Consider the following 17,629-nt stretch of genomic DNA (forward strand, 5'->3'; position numbering starts at 1 on the left):
ACAGTTGTGTGACATATTCCTTCATATTTTCCACATTAGAGTCTCCTGTTCATTCTTTTCTCAATTCAGTTACTATACTAGCTTGGAACACTTTCATTGCTTTGTGTTTTCCTTCGGTTTGCTCGGGGGTTATTTCTGGAGGTAATACAGTAGGAGTGGCTCCTACTAAGAGAAGAAGACGGAAACCTGTATGGGGTGAGAAAATGAGGATGTTAAGAACTCCCATGGCAGGAACTCCCTCTAGGCCTGTTTGTTTAGCACCTAATGCAATGCTGCCTCCATCCTGACTGAGACCTTAGGTTCTACTGTTATATATATTTACTAGTAATTCTGTATTAGAGCCCCAATAATTCAAAGCATATATATGTAGATGTATGGCAGCAATATTTTATCACAATGTATTGGAGAAGCAGAGGAAAGCTCTTCCTAATATTTTTGGGAGGTGATTTATTTTTAGAACTTGTGTTTTACCGTAGAATAGGAAGGCACTTAAAAAAATATTCATGTATGAAACTTACCTGGCAGCAAGTCATGGGAGAAAAGACAAACCCATCTGCTGTAATTCCCTACCAGGAGTTTAATTATCCCAAGATGCTAGTTTACACCAGCTTGGGATATTTTTAGTAAGGGACATCAGCAGATGCCTGACCACAAGTATGCCATGGTAACTAATTGATGTATATTCTAATAAACTTGATATAAAAGGATTAATAACCTATGGAAGAAGAGCACCCAAACTTTAATAGGGTGAGGAACTACAAATAAGAAAAAGAGGCCGAAACCCCTCCTGAATATGTATTAGATATAGTGACACCAGATTAACGCATAAAAGAAAAAAATATCCCAGACCACGTGCTTGGAGAGCAGAAGATGTAGCCCTTTGAAGATGGCAGGATGATGATGATGATGTTGAGGGGGAAGAAGAGGAAGATAATTAACACTTCAGGTTGTTTTGCAAGGGATGGTGTGAGTATAGGGATGGTTGACTCGTTTTATATTATCTCCACCTGCCTTGCTAGGTTGGAGTGTTTCTGAATTTGCTAACAGTATTAATAAAACTATTATAATGTGAGTGTTGCAACCATGCACATCAGGGCCCCCAAATAAACAGTAATTCTGATAATACTGGGCCTGATCTTGAGACAAGAACCTACCAAATTTCAGAGTGCTAATTGGGGAAACTAAATTAGTAATATAATCAATATACAATCAATAGATCATGCAACGATACTGAGTTGTACCCAATAGTTTCTATGTCCAGGTCAAGCCCGTTGCATGACAACAGGGTGAAGGGAACCCAGTAATGAAGGATTTGCCATATCAGATTAGATCTATGTTCAAGCAAGTGCAGTGTCATGTGTCTAGCACTGGCAGTACATGATTCTTCGGGAGCAGATAAACGTCCACTCCACATTATGATAACTGTACTATCCTGTAAAGGGAACTAGGGAATTCTACCTTCACACCACAGGCAGATAATTTATGCCCTTGTCGCTGAGATTTTATTACATTTGGCTTACAGAGCTACCAACAGAATTCATGGCCATAAAATTATCAAACCCTTTGAAAAACCAGCCACAGCATTTCTCTGTTACAATCGGAGACTGGGAATTCTAAAGCCCAATCTACAGTTCCAAAGATACTGCATCAGCACTTGGAGAGTTCCCTGGCATTTTATGGAATCTGGAATCTACATTGTAACATGGATCATAGTAGTTAGAGATTGGAAAGATCTATTATATCATCCATCCATATATTAGTATCAACAGAATACAGCCCAGCATATAGTGGATGTGTCAGATATTAAATGGATACTATACTCAAGCTCGGCTTTGAAAAAGTCTAATCTTTGTCCAGACTCTATTAGATTAAAAAGAACAGGAGTACTTGTGTATCCGAATGCATCCGAAGAAGTGGGCTGTAGTCCACGAAAGTTTATGCTCTAATAAATTTGTTAGTCTCTAAGGTGCCACAAGTACTCCTGTTCTTTTTGCGGATACAGACTAACACGGCTGCTACTCTGAAACCTATTAGATTAAAGCTATTACTGGTGTTGCATTGTTCTTATGATTCCTCTGACACACTCTGTAGATGTATTTCTTCTCTTCCTAGCTTCCTTCAGGAAATGGGCGATTTAACCTGTTATACTTAAAAAAAAAAGGTTTAGAAAGATACAAAGTTGATTTCAGTATGTGAACAGCACTCCCCTTTTTGGATAAACAGTAAGTGATGAGAAAGGTGAATTGAGTGATGGTGAGAGGTTCAGCTCATGTCTTCCAACATGACCAAAAGCTTTAAAGACATGAAATGAACAGTTAGTTAATGTCTGGAACTCATATTTATATTAATGTTTAAGGTTAATACTTTCTCCATAAGCCATTAAACTTAATGGAGCATATGTGACACATTATCATCTATCAGAGACTGCAGGGAAGATGTGTTATCTGTCACACGCACCTTGAGGCACTGATGTAACTTTCAAAGTCTTAATATCATTGAGAGCGTTTTTAACACCATTGGTTTTCAGAGCGTTCAGCAGTTTGCTGGAAAAAACAGCATCTAACCCATTGGAGGAAGAATTCAAAATGAAATGGGATGGCTTGGGACTGCTTCAGTAAATTAATTCTAGATAGCAAAATGGTTATTTTGAAAGTCCAGTATAAAACAAAGAATAAGCCTAATATTAACCATAAAGCAAAATGTAAACTGTCCTCCGTTAAACACATCTTCTGAAGAAATCAGAACCTCAAAAGTGTCACAATATTAAATCTAGTAAAGGCAGACCTAATGTTTAAGCAGATCACTTGTCAAAACTTATATGGAAAGATAATCTGCAGTTGATGGGACTGACACAGCAGAAAAGATGTTTTCCATCAATCAAGAGTTTTGGGAAATGAACTGCTCCTAGTTTAAGAAAAGGAAGTTAATGAGAATAATTGTTCTGTAGACTGCATCAGTATTAACTCTTTATGCTTGCCATAGAGTCAGATGGGGCTTGATTTGCAATCAAACTATGTTGCCAAGTACAAGCACACACGTGGCCTTGTCGATTTTTATGTTCAACTCCTCTAGTTTTATACTCAGCTCCAAAGAGACATTTGTCATTATGTAAAAACAGTTACTACTCTTTCATAAGTGTAAGATGTGTTGCACATGTCCATTCCACGCTAGGGCCACACGCAACCCAAGTTGAGTCACCAGAAATGTTTCCCTCAGAGGTACCTGTCAGGGTGGCTTGAGCACCCTCTTAGAGTGACCAGATAGCAAGTGTAAAATATCAGGACAGGGGGTGGGGGATAATAGGAGCCTATATAAGAAAAAACCCACAAAAATCGGGACTGTCCCTATAAAATCGGGACATCTGGTCACCTATGCTGCTGTGCACCATTGGCACCAGTATAAAGTGCCACCTGTGCTTCCTCATTTCCTTCCTTCTGGAAAATTCTGATGTGGAGGGGTAGGAGCGGGTCGTGGAATGGACATATGCAACACATCTTGAAGAGCAACAGTTATGAAAGGTTAGTAACCGTGTTTTTTCCATGAGTGATTGCACATGAGTATTCCATTCTAAGTGACTCCCAAGTAGTTGAATAGGTGGAGGGATTGAAGTTTATGGACACAAACTGTAGTACAGCTTGACCAAATTTGGCATCATCTCTTGAATGCTGAGAGATCACTGCTTCACAAATGTCCTGAATAGGGATCCGCACTGAGAATGCTGCTGAGGATACTTGCAATATTGTGGAATGAACAGTCAGGTTAGTTGGCGGCAAAACACCTACCTGATTGTAACAAGTGTGAATATGTGATATTATTCAGGATGAAAATCGTTTGAAGAGACTGGGACACCTTTCAGCCTATCTGCTATAACCACAAACAGTAGGGTCGATTGCCAAAATGGTTTAGTTCTTTCTATGCAGAAGGCTAGAGCCTGTTTAACATCCTTATTTAGATAAGAGCCCATAGGTACATTGCCTGATTGCTATGAAACTGCAAAACCACTTTTGGGAGAAAACTGGGGTGAGGATGTAAATACACCTTATCTTTCAAGACGTCTATATATAGTGGTTACAATACGAGAGCTCGGAGTTCAGAGACTCTTCTGGCTGAAGTGATGGCAACTAAGAAAACCACCTTCCAGGAGAGAGATAATAAGGAGCTCATTGCTAAAGGCTCATATGGTGGTCCCATAAGTTTTGGCAAGACCAGGTTGATGTTCCAAGGAAGAAAGGACTCCCTTACTTGAGGGTATAACCTTTTTAAGCCTTTGAGGAATATGACTGACATATTGTTTGAAAAAGCAGACTGGTTATCCACCCAAGGGTGAAAAGTTGATATTGCTGCCCGGTGAACCTTGATAAAGGAAATTGCTAAGCCTTGCTGTTTCAGGTGCACCAAACATTCAAGTATGTTTTGTATGAACACATGGGCTAGGCTCTGCATTGGGATACTTAGACTGAGAACTGCTTCCATTTTGAGATGTAAATAGCCCTGGTGGAGGGCTTTCTGCTACCCAGTAGGACTAGCCAAACTTGCTCTGAGCAAGCTTGCTCTCTGGAATTTAGCCATGGAGCTTCCAGGCCATTAGATGAAGTGAGCTCATGTTCTGGTGGAGCAACCAACCATGGTCTCGGGAGATCAGGTCCGGGTGCAACGGAAGTGGAATTGGAGTTGCTACTCAGAAGTCTAGCAGGGTGAAGAACCAGAGTTGGCAGGGGCATGGTGGGGCTATCAGAATAACCCAGGCCTGGTCCTGCTTGATGTTTAGCAGCACTCTGTGCACAAGTTTGATAGGGGGGAAATAATATTAAAGTTATCCTCTCCAAGGTAGTAGGAAGGTGTCCATGATGGAACCCACACTGTGGCTTAGTAGGGAGAAGAAGTGATGACACTTTGTTGTACCTATTTGCAAATATATCTATTTAGGGAGTCCCCTACTGCTGGAAAATGTCTCTTGACACATCTGGATGAAAATACTTCTCGTGGTGATTGGAGAAAGACCTGCTGAGGTGATCTGTCAGCTCTTTTGGTGACCCCAGAAGATATTCACCACTAGCTGAAATGCTTCCTTACAAAGGAAGGAAGAGTGAGCTACTCCTTGCCTGTTGAGATAAAACGTAGCTGCAGTATTGTCTGTGGGAACAAACAAGTTTCTGCCCCTGATGGGGGGTAGAAAGGTCTGAGAGGCAAGGTGAACCACTCTGAGTTCCCAGACGTTGATATGAAGGGAAAGTTCTGCCGGAGAGCAACCGCCTTGAGTTCTGAGGGGCCACAGGTGAGGTCTCCACCATAATACTTATGCATCTGAAACCAGAGTCATTGATGGTTGAGGGCATATAAAGGGAATGCCCGCACAAATGGTGACAGGATCCAAATACAAATTTAGAGAGATGAGAACCTGTGGAGGTACCGTAAGTATAGTGTCCAGATGGAGACAGCTTGGTGAGTACACTGAGGCCAGCCACATTTGAAGGGGTCTGAGGTGCAGTCTTTTGTGTTGCATTGTACCACATATGTGCATGAGGGCATGTAACCTAAGAGCCGCATACAATTTCAGGTCATGTTTGGAGGACCTTTGAGGTGTGTTGACAGGGATCAGATTGATTGGAAACGTATCTCTGGGAGGTAGGCCTTGGCCTGGGTAGAGTCCAGCACCACCTAAATGAACTTATCCTGTGCACTGAGAAAGGGTAGACTTGTCTGCATTTATCAGAAGGCGTATGGCTTTGAATATCAACTGGATGTGTTCAATGATGGACACTACCTGAGTCCTGGCTAGTCAAGGCTAGTCCAGTCATCTAGCTAAGGGTAGACCTGCACACTTAACCTCCTCAGGAAAGCTGTTACTACTGCCATACAGTCTGTGAATACCTGAGGAGCCACAGACAGCCTCAACAGGAGTACTGTATCTTTGTAGGATGAGTGTTTCATTATGAATAATCTGAGGAACCTTCTGTGTTCTTGGTATGTTGAAACATGAAAATAGGGGTCTCTTAAATAGAAGGAGGTGTACCATTATCTGAGATCCAGAGAGGGGATAATGGATGCCAGGGTGGCCATGCAGAACTTTGAGATAGTTGTTAAGTTGACACAGGTCTCAAATAGATCAGAGACCTCCCTTGGTTTTGGGGATTATGAAATAACAGGAGAAAAATTCCTTCCCCTCTTAAATTCCACAGCTTCCACCAGAAGAAGAGATTGAACCTCCCGGATCAGAAGTTCTTCAAGAGAGGGGTCCCTGAAGAGGAATGGGGGGTAAGGGGGAAGGATGAGAAGGAGGGATAGAAAAACTGGAGGGTGTATCTGATTTCTACAGTGTCTAACGGTCCATGGTAATATGGGACCAAGCACTGAGGAAGTGGGAAAGGCATCACAGGAACTGGTACAGTGTCCTTGAGCATCCCATCAAAACATCTGCTTTGAACCCCTGAATGTCTGGATGGGGCATTGTACTGGGGTGGTCACCCCGCTCCGGCCCGGAAGGGGTTAAAGCAGCCCTGGAGAGGGCTGCAGCTGAGGAAAGGAGGCTGATGGGGAAAGGAGCCACAGCTGTGGCCAGCTTAATCAGGGCCCAGCTGGCCCTTTTCAGAGGGCTGTGGGCCAGAAGCTAGAACACACACACACACACACACACACACACACTCTCTCTCTAGCTTCTTGAGAGGGAAGGACCTGGCTGCCTAGGAGCGGAGCAGGGTACCCGAGGTGGAGCAGTGCTGGGAAAGGGCAGAGGGAGCTGGGGAGCTCCAGCCAGGAAAAACCCCAGGCTGCAGGCCTTGCTAAAAGGGCCAAATAGGTACTGGGACTGCAGAAGGGCAGCCCAGAGATAGGCAGAGCCAGCTGGTCCAACCCCCCCTTGCCGATGATGAATGGTTTACAGGGACCGGGGGCTAAATGGAGACTGGCAGTAGCCACTGAGGCAAGATGGGGATAGAGAGTTGGGGGTTCCCCTGGGAGGGGAGACCCAGACCGAGGGGGTACTGTGATGGGCAGAACCCCTGAGTAAAGGGCACCGGGTCCGGGAGGGACATGGGGGCCAGCGGCAGGCGAGACACCGGCCTGCAGAGGGTGCTCCAGGCTGGAAAGAGTTAATTCCTAGGACGACCAGCAGGAGGCGCCACGCCGGTGAATCTCACCCCGCCACAAGCATCGATTGATTTGCAGTAGAAGGGGGTGGCAGCAGACACCAAGAACCTCTCTCCTTTCAAGCATATATAGCAGCTTGCAGGATCAGGCCCTGTGTTCTTTCCCTCTGATTTTTAAACCATTAGGGAGTTAATGGTTGATGTAAATATGCTACTGTATTAAAGACATTCCAGCCCGTTACCCTCCTCTACCATGTGTAAATGGAAAAATACACTGTTACTATTAAAACAACCACAACATTCTAAAATAACTACTTCTTAGGATATCCTCATTGCCCCCACTAGGAACATGGTAAAATATAAGTAGATGCTGTGGTTTGTAAGACAATATTTAGCTAACATAGCAATAATAATAAAAAGCAATAAAATCAGAAGATAGTGTGTGCCCCCCATAGTGCTTCATCTCTCTCCAAACAAAGAGCAAAATTTTGTTTCCTTCTGTGAGGGTACTAGAGCCCTCTTCTCCCACCACTTTGGACACCTATACTCCCTTGAAAACAGAGGTATAGACATATTGCTTAATGCACTCCTGGAAGGTGCTCAGGTGTTTTGGCAGTGTAATAAACTATGTACAACGGGGTGGTGGAAATCATAGTTTTGCCAATGTCAACGGGAACGAGATACCCCCAAAGTGGAGGTGACTGTATAAGATGTGGGGTATCTCTGGCTCCATCCTCTTCTTCACTGGAAAGACCAGAGTCACAGAGAGTAGGTGTTGTACCTCTGAAAAGGAAGTTTATGACTTGCTTCTCAATGGATTTCCCCAACACTGAGGAGTACTGTGCTTGTAGGGTTCTAAAATAGGCAGATTTGCAACAGTGTTCACTGATCTGATGATGATTTGAGTCACAAAAGGTTTCATTTAGAGACAGCACCAAGTAGGTTCTCAGGTAAATTGGCTAATTTACCTAAATTCTCTAGCTTAAGTTTTAAAGAAAAAAAACAGCTCTACTTACTTTTCATGAGTCTAATTAGAAATTACTAAACAAGGAAGACTAAAAACCAAATATATTGCTCAAACTAAATTACTACAGAACTTAATCTAAGAATTAAACAATGGCATAGCAAACCAAGTTCACAATTGAAATTGAATAAATAGTTTAGCAAAAGATATTGAATTAAATTAGTAAAATCATCAAATTAATAGAGCCAATTGTTAGGTTAATACAGCAGATAGTCAATTATTATAAATCCTAATCTAGGAATTTAAGGAGGTGGTTGTCCTTTTAGTTCTAAACCTTAATTAAAGGATATTGCCCACAGCAGGGAAAAATCAACCAAAGTGATTGAACATTTTAGTATCCAAATTAATTTACCTCTCACCCCACCAAGTCAAGTCAATTGAAATGCCCACCCTGAAATTCCTATATGTATTGTGTTGACCCTTCTCCCTCCTCATACACTGAACACAAACACAAGAGAAGTTGGCAGCTCTCACTGCCTCTCATAGCTCTCAGATTGGTTTCTCTGACACATCAGAACTCAGGAAACTCAAATTGTTTTTACAAGGCAAGACTTCCTTGATGTTTTTAGGTTTAGGGAATTATGCCTGCCACCTCCCCAATCTGAACGTTTCCTGATGCTCATACACACTGCTGCTCTCTAGTATTTACATATGCACATTGACATTCACACTCACACCTTGAAATAATTCAAGAAAAATTGGGAAAAATCTTCTCAATCAAAACAAGAGGCAAAAAATAGAGAAAAAGGCAAGAAGAGAGACAAAGGTCTGAACTCTGCAGGTTGTATGGTCTTCAGACTCATGAGTAAGAGACGGGTCTCTAGTCAAGGATGCCAAGTAAGGCGTATTAAGCACTACGTTTCACTGGAAGGATCTTTTGGGCAACACATTTTGGGCATCCATCTTGAGATTATTCAGAGGTGTTGAGCACCCACAGCTCCCATTTACAACAGCTAGTGATGGGTGTGCTCAATACTTCTGAAAACCAGCCTGTGTCTGTAATTGGATACCAAAATTAGTGAACTTTGGGTGGGGGGGGGGAATGAACATAAGTGCCTCCAGTACTGCTCTGGTGTTCCCCATCATCCTCTTACACAAGGATAATTCTTCAAAGGCTTCCTTCTTTCCAAACTTTTGATGATGTTTGCTGCACTTTAGCCAATATTCTCAATGAGTTTTACATAGTGTATCCCCAAATGCTGCAGTATATACTTTTTTATAATCTGTCCAACATTCTAACATTGTATCAACCCTGTGATTCACCAACTTGATTCATCTGAGCTTTAAGTGTTTCCCTGAGACATGACTGCAGAGACCATCTCTTCTGTCATTCCATTAGTCTGTTAGTCCAACTGGGATTCATGGGCCTCAGAACCTTTAAAACAAGTCAACAACAGGAGACTAATAAAAATTTTCTAATATAAGCAGTGATCAATTTTGAAGAAAAAACACATCCTTCCTGGAAACGTTTACTGTGATCATGACAAGTCAAAGTGTGGAGCACTGAACTCTATCATTAAGTGAAAAGTAAAACACCAAATAAAAGGACATGTTATAAATGATGCATGAGATATCACTCCTGTTGGTGTTAAAATTAGAGCTGGTCTTTAAAATTTCATAAAGGACAAAAGGAATATGCTTATGTAGCTGAATTCTGGTTGAAACTGGTGGCCATTACAGGGTAATCATGGACTACTTCTGATGGATGGATAGCACTTCGTAAGGAAACAAAAAGGAGTCGCTTCTTCATTCTAGTAAATGCTCTTGTCGTTTGTAGCAAACAGAGTAGTCAGCTTTTTACCCTCTCTGCTTTCCTCGTATGCGTGAGATGCATACAGAGTGCTCCACACTCTCTGTGGCATCACAAACTTCAAATGCCAATGCTAGCTGTGAACGTTGATATTCGTGCAAGACAACTAATCAGAAAAGATAAGGTCAGAAGTGCACACTGAATTTGCCCCATGTTTTCCTTACAATCTGGAGGAAGTGAGTTCACCCTTGATGAGGCTTACAATGCTCTCTTCAGTATAACTTCTGAGGACCAGCTATTCAGCTGGTGTAAATCAACGTCCCACTAGTTATTATTTATATTTGTGCCTAGACGGCCTCAAGGATCAGGGCCCCATTGTGCTCAGCGATTTACACACATCAAGTGAAAAGTCAAGAAAAAAAATTCGGTTGTTTTGGGAGAACCCGCACAGAGTTTTTCAGCTTGCACCCCAGGACTTGAGCAGCCAGCAGAACCTGGGAGCCTTGCAGGGTGGGTCGTGGGAGAGCAGGCAGTTAGGGAGCTAGAAAGCCCAGGGAACCAGCCCAGCAGCTGGCTCGTATGAAAGTGGGAGGGCAGCCTGACCAACCAGCACGCCTCCATGGTTTCCATTTAAAGTTTTGACGGAATCTACACACACATTTAGAACATTTCAGTTCTGTCTCATGAACCTTTTCCAATAGAAAACTGTTGCATCACAAGATTTTTGACCAGCTCTACTTAGAATCCTGAGTCTACTGCCTTTCAGTGCAATTCAGATACCTAAGCACTCAAGGGACTGTTGAAAAAAAAAAAATAGGACTTAGGTACCTAAGTCACTTTATTTTCAAAAGCAAGTGTTACCCTAACTGCATAAACAGACTTAGTTCATAAGGAATCAGGTGCTCTGGATAAAGATGGATGTGAAATGAAACATGTAATATCTACTGCTCAGCTGGTGGATATGATGGGAATTCTTCCATCGACCTAGTATGTTCTACTCTAGGGGTTAGATCATTATGGCTAGGTCTCTCAGGCTAGGCCTACACTAAGGGGGGGGTCGATTTAAGATACGCAAATTCAGCTATGCAAATAGCATAGCTGAATTTGGCGTATCCTATTTGACTTATCCCGCTGTGAGGACGGCGGCAAATCGACCGCCGCGGCTCCCCCGTTGATGGCAGTTACTCCTCCTGACGAGGTGGGAGTAAGCGCGTCGATTCGGGGATCGATTTATCCGTCTAGATGAGACGCGATAAATCAGTCCCCGAGAGATCAATTTCTACCTGCCGATCCAGGCGGGTAGTGTAGACTAGCTCTCAGGGATGTGGAGTTTTCACTTCCCTGAGACATATAGCTATACCAATGTAAGTATTCAGTCTAGACCAGCCCTCAGGTCTACATCTGTAAAAGGAGAATAGCAGCACTTAAGGACCTCATTAAGATTTTGGTGAGGATAATTACCCCAAGGAGTGTGAGATGCGCAGATACTCTGAACAGGGCTGATGTAAGTACCTATAATAGAAATAATACCACCTACCTCTTATAAAGCATTTTTCATCAATAGATCTTAAAGCACTTCACAGTGGAGGTAAGTGCCATTATCCTCATTTTACAGATGTGGTTGATTTGAGTCCTGAAGAATAAGGGAACATCTCTATGATTTTAACCCTGTATAATTTAACTGTGGATGTTCCCCTTTTCCATATAAGTGTCTAATCCATCTTTTAATTTTATTCAACTTTTTGCCTCTTCAGTAACCAGGATGTGGGTGGTCATGCCTTGTGGCTTGAGTAGGAGCCAGGAAGGGCAGGATCAGGAGTAAAGCCAAAGCTCAGAACCAGCACTCAGAAACCAAAGCTGAAGTCAAAGGGTAAACCAGGGTCACATTTTCTGTAATCAGCTATCAAATCAAAACCAATTCTATATTGTATCTGAGAAAATGAATAGCTCTTAGCTGAAAAAACTCAGTCAAACTGTGTGGGATGTTTGCAGTATGTTATAGCACATTAAAATTATTCCCATGGGCATTTATTTACCAATGTATTGAGCAAATCTTATACAACGGTGTTACTTAAAATTAATAGGGTTTCTGATTGGAAACCAGTTTGCATATTTGCCTATTACTTAAGCTAAAGCCAATAAAGTGTATGGCAGCTGGAATATATTTTCACATGAAAAATGGTAGTTGTATATTAGCAATACAGAGATGGGTCCAAACACTAAAGAACTTGGAGATAGGATGGTCAAAATATGGACCATTACAGCTAGTTTAATTTGTCACAGAGCCACTGAAGTTCATGATCATCTGCCTCAAGCTTTTATACAGAATCTTCTCAACAGATCAGATGTTGGTGAGAAATTTTCACAGGTGAGAGAAGTGCTATTCTTGTGGGCCAAGATTTTCAAGTGACTAGCAATTTTGGGTGCCCAACCTGAGGTACCTTAAAAGGGCCCGATTTTGACAGGTGCGGGATCTGTACTTTCAGATCAATCAGACCTCTTTCAGGTGTCTCAAGATGGGCACCTAATAAATGAAGACATCCAAAAAAAAAATCACTAGTCACTTTTTAAAAATCATTCACTTGGAGTTCTTAGATAGCTCTCTTTTGGGTCACTTAAGAAATACGTCATTGCCTCACCCAATAAAATGGTTTCTCACAGCTAATAAAGAGAACCAACTGAAATTCCTACATGAAACCGTGGAACCTGTCCTTTGAATGCTGTAGTTCTATCATCTGAACTGCGAGAGTGATGTTTCTAATTTACAATTAAGACAAATTTTCCACTGATTGTCTTTGAACATAGCAAGCTCTTTGCAGAAATCAGATATGCAGACATAAGAGCACTGATGGAAAAAAGAAACAATCATTTTAATTATGCCACTTCAATAGGTTTCAGCCACCGATAACTAGGAGCTTAATCCTACAGATGTTACTCGTGCAAGTAGTCCTGGCTCACATCAGCTCTATTCATTGAATGGAATTACTTGCATGAGTAATTCTTACCCATGCAATTAAAAGTTTGCAGGATCAGGCTCTGTATAGCAATAAAAAAACAAAACAAAACACAAAGCAGGAGAAAAATAATTTCCCAAATGCATTAAAGCTTTAATAGTGAAAGGATTTAAAAAATGCTCTGTTCTTGGTCAAGCTTGTTATCATAGTAATTTAAATTAATGAATTAAGGTTCTTCAGTATGTTATTCTGTACTTAAATTCTACCTTGTCTCCTTACAAGATTTTTATCAAGTGATTCTTGGCAGTTGAGCTGAGACGAGTTTTAACAGAATTGCATGGCATTTTATTTTATATACTTGATTTCAATTAACAATTACAGTTGCAGATGGTTTGATAGCATTTGTGTAGAAGACTCTTTAAAGCCATAATAGATGTGCAGTATGACTTTTATAGCCGTCCTGTCTCCCAAATCCTTTACGCTTTAGCACCCACTGATCCTATGAATCGGTGTAGCAGTGTATTTCAGCCCTGACTTCTTATGTCAGCGCTCTGGGTCCCAGCATCTCGGCTATAGCCCTGAACAGCATCAGAATTCCTTCTGGAGTGTCTTTACTTGCCTGCCAACCTCCTGAGCTGCATTCGCCTCTCCGTTCCATCTCCTTTGCAGTGCTCTGGCAGCACAAAAGGCTGAAATCCGGCTGTAACTAGTCAGATAAGAATTTTATTACTCGGAAGGACCTCTCAGCTGGTGGATCCGGCTCAACCGGCTTCCTACCTTTTCACAGGTTGCGTCAAGGATGTGGTGGAGCACAGCTCCGCCCTGTCAATTCTCAACTGGCACCTGGTCCCTTATGGAATCTATGCCAATGAAGCATCTTAGAACAGCCCCAGCTGCTCTAGTTTATCCCTGGGCCGAAGCAGCCTCCAGCTCCCTGATGCCCTTCTCCCACCTCCCCGTCTTCTTGTGCCAGTCAGAACTCTGTACAGAAGAGCTTCCAGGTCACTGCTTTTGAGGAGATACCATGGAAGAGACAACTCGACGCAAAATAATGAACAGATTGCCTTCAGTGTGTGATTATATTTGTCCAATAGCAAGTCTATTTGGTGACACCATGATCAAGCCTTCATACTGTGGTGGATGGAATGAAGCTGAGATGATATTGATACTTTACCATGGTCTCTCTGTAGTTCTGTGTAATAGATCGTTTATGAAACCTGCAGTAAACAACGTAAGCAGAAAAATATTTTCCTTGGAGGGGTTGGGGTGGCAATTGGATTTCTTAGATTGTAAGCTCTTACGGACAGGGACTGTATTTTTATAATATGTGGTCATACAGTGCCTAATACAATGGGGATCCAATACTTATTGGAGTATCTTGATGCTATTGCAATGTAAATATAAAATACCACCACCACAGTAAGCGCACACTCCTCCTGCCAAAATTTTGCATTAATATCTTATGGTTGTCTCAAGACTATCTTGACATATGTTTTTAGGTCAGTATTCTGAAAGCAAGACCCCACAGAAGTAGCACATCAAAACAGAGGGACAGTAATTAAAGCCACCACTCAAAAGAATGACAGACAAATAGAGCTAGGAAAGCAATAGCAAAACAGAGCCAATATAGTGATGGTTTTTCCTGGGTCAAACGTCCAATGCAGCACGCAGACTGAATTTCACGTTGGACTCTTCAGCTCTAACTTTTACCTCTGCATGTATGTGGTTAGAAAATGAAGGTTTATTTATGGAACATTTCAATTATTCAGCAAAAAATAAAAGATGGAATATTTCAGTTGAAAATGTTCATATTTCAATTTGAAAATGCTACCATAGTGCCTCAGGGGGTTGTAATTTGGTTGCCTCGTACTCTGATGATCCTTTTCAGGCTGGGCTCTTTGATCATGCTACATCTTTCGGCATGCAGCACAGTCTCACCTCATGATGAGGTGAGGTCAGGGCTGGCGCTTCCATTTAGGTGACCTAGCCGATTGCCTAGGGCGCCAGGATTTGGGGGGGGCGGCATTTTGCCGCCCTTGGCGGCAATTCAGCGGCGGGGGGGTCCTTCCGCGCTCCGGGTCTTCTGCGGCAATTCTGCGGCGGGTCCTTCACTCACTCCGGGACCCGCCGCCAAAGTGCCCCGAAGACCGGGAGCACGGAAGGACCCCCCCCGCCGCCGAATTGCCGACGATGACCGGGAGCGCGCAAGAACCCCTGCCTAGGGTGCCAAAAACCCTGGCGCCGCTCCTGGGTAAGGTGGTTGCTAGGGACTCCCAAGATGCAAAGAGGCATCATGGAAAATGTAGTTTCTCTGGGCAGCCCAGCCCATAGAGGAGAATGGGGTTGTGAAGAAGCCAAACTACAACTCCCAGGAAGCATGTCGGGACAACCACATAAAGGAAAAAAAAGTCAGATATTTGTTTTTTATGGAAAGCAGGAAACTTTGGCCCCAAAAAAGTAATTTATTCAAAAATAAAGTGTTTGACAGAAAATTTAGACAGAATTTTTTCAATCAGTGCTAATGAAAGGGCTCTCCCATTCAAACCTGCAAGGAATCCACACCAGGCATACAACCAGTCTAATTAGCTCTTATGCCAACCCATTTGCAGTCCTTGGGACTGGGCCATTGTTATGAGTGTCAGGATGGAGTGCTTCTGCATACTTTATATTCTCAGCTAGCACACCGAGGCTTGGGGGCAGGGTTAACAACCCTCCAGGAATATCCTGGAGTCTCCAGGAATTAAAGACTAACCTTTAGGCAAAGGTTATGTCATGTGATGAAGCCTCCAGGAATAGATCCAACCAAAATTGGCAACCCTACTTGGGGGACATAGCCATCTAGAATATATCACAATACCCTGTAGGTTGGTCTAAACTACACTAGGCTGGTGAAGAAATTAACTCAGACACAACCAGATCTTGGGTGGTTCTTTCTTCTCCCTCTCAAATCTACTCCCTGTTGATATCCACCTCCGCAGATAACCTGTATTTATTTACAGTTTGTCCTGTCCTTGGAACAATTAGTTTTGATGATCATGGATAATATAGTACTACTAACCAACACAGACTTCAAAAACTGTGTCACGAATACAGCTGGTCATCTAGTGCATGGATACTTTTTGAATGTGCAGATTAGGAAGAGGGAGATTTATTTCTTTGATGCTACGTACCATCCAAAAAGTACTCCAACATTGATTCCAAGCCTTTGTTTTCCTCAGTATGAATTGCCTCTAGGGATCTGTTAACATTTATAACATTTAGCAAAACATTAAGACTAACTCATTCAGGGAAAAAAAGTGTTTATGCTTCAGACGTATATTGTTGCCATGTGTCAGTTATTTAGGGTAGTTCAGTTCCAGAGCTTTATTCTATATCATCTAATATTTCTGTAAACTAGCGACAAGTATTCCCCTGCCTTTTATTGTTCTTAGATCACAGTACTACTCTGTGGATAGAATTCCCCCTCTTTCTTTACGCAAATGTCTCCTTACTAAAGATGCCTGATAGTTTCAGTGAGCTACTACCAGTAGGATATTATATAGGGAGTCATGGCACTGTACATTTTAAAAAAGGAGACACTATTGTTTCTGCTGTACCCTTACTGGGCAAAAGGCCCCAATTGCACAAATACAGAATGGAGGATGACTGACTTGGCAGCTGCACTGGTGAGAAGGATCTGGGAGTTGTGGGGGAATCACAGCATCAACGTGAGAGTCAACAACGCAATGCTGTTGCAAGAAAAGCAAGTGACATTTTGGGTTGAATTAACAGAGGCATAGCATGCAAGTCACTGGAGGTGATAGTACTGCTCTACTCGGCACTAGTTAGACCTCAGATGGAATATTATGTATAGAGAGCATGCAGAGAAACTGGGAAAGGATATAGAGGCAAGCGACAAAGATGATCAAAGGAATGGAATGCAAGCCATATGAGCAAAGGCTGAAGGAACTGGGTATGTTAAGTTTGGGAAAAGAGGAGATTAAGCGGGGTGGGGAGGGGGCATCATAGCAATCTTCAAATACATGAGAGGCTGCCATAAGAAAGATGGAGAAAAACTGTTCTCTCTTGCCATAGAGGGCAGGACAAGAGGCAGCTGCTTAGGGAATTCATGGAAGCTCCTTCACTGGAGGTTTTCAAAAAGAGTCTGGATAGCCATCTGTCTTGGATGGTTTAGACATAATAAATCCTGCATCTTGGCAGAGGTTAGACTAGATGACCCTTGTGGACATCCATGCAATAGGGAGATTTCGTAGCACCAAGTGGTCACAAAAAAGGCTGGGGCTAATCCCCCTGCAACAGTCTTGTCAACCAAACTATTGGAAATTGAATGCAGGATGGTGCACTCCAAAGACAAGTCTTAAATGGTAAGCTAACGTGTTTGTTCCACAAAAGCAAATTAGGCAGTCTTGACCTAATAGATGGGCAATGGTCTACTTACTCAGATGCATTCAATCCAAGATGATAATCTGTTTTAGTCAATTTTCAGAGAAACAGCCGTGTTAGTCTGTATCCGCAAAAAGAAGAACGGGAGTACTTGTGGCACCTTAGAGACTAACAAATTTATTAGAGCATAAGCTTTCGTGGACTACAGCCCACTTCTTCGGATGCATNTTATTAGAGCATAAGCTTTCGTGGACTACAGCCCACTTCTTCGGATGCTGTAGTCCACGAAAGCTTATGCTCTAATAAATTTGTTAGTCTCTAAGGTGCCACAAGTACTCCCGTTCTTCTTTTTGTTTTAGTCAATGAGCACTATAATTAGATATTATAATCAGGCAAAACCAGCAGCATTACTGCATAGAGAACTCATCACCTT

Source organism: Trachemys scripta, chromosome 6 (genome assembly GCF_013100865.1).
Source record: "Trachemys scripta elegans isolate TJP31775 chromosome 6, CAS_Tse_1.0, whole genome shotgun sequence".
Classification (NCBI taxonomy): domain Eukaryota; kingdom Metazoa; phylum Chordata; order Testudines; family Emydidae; genus Trachemys; species Trachemys scripta.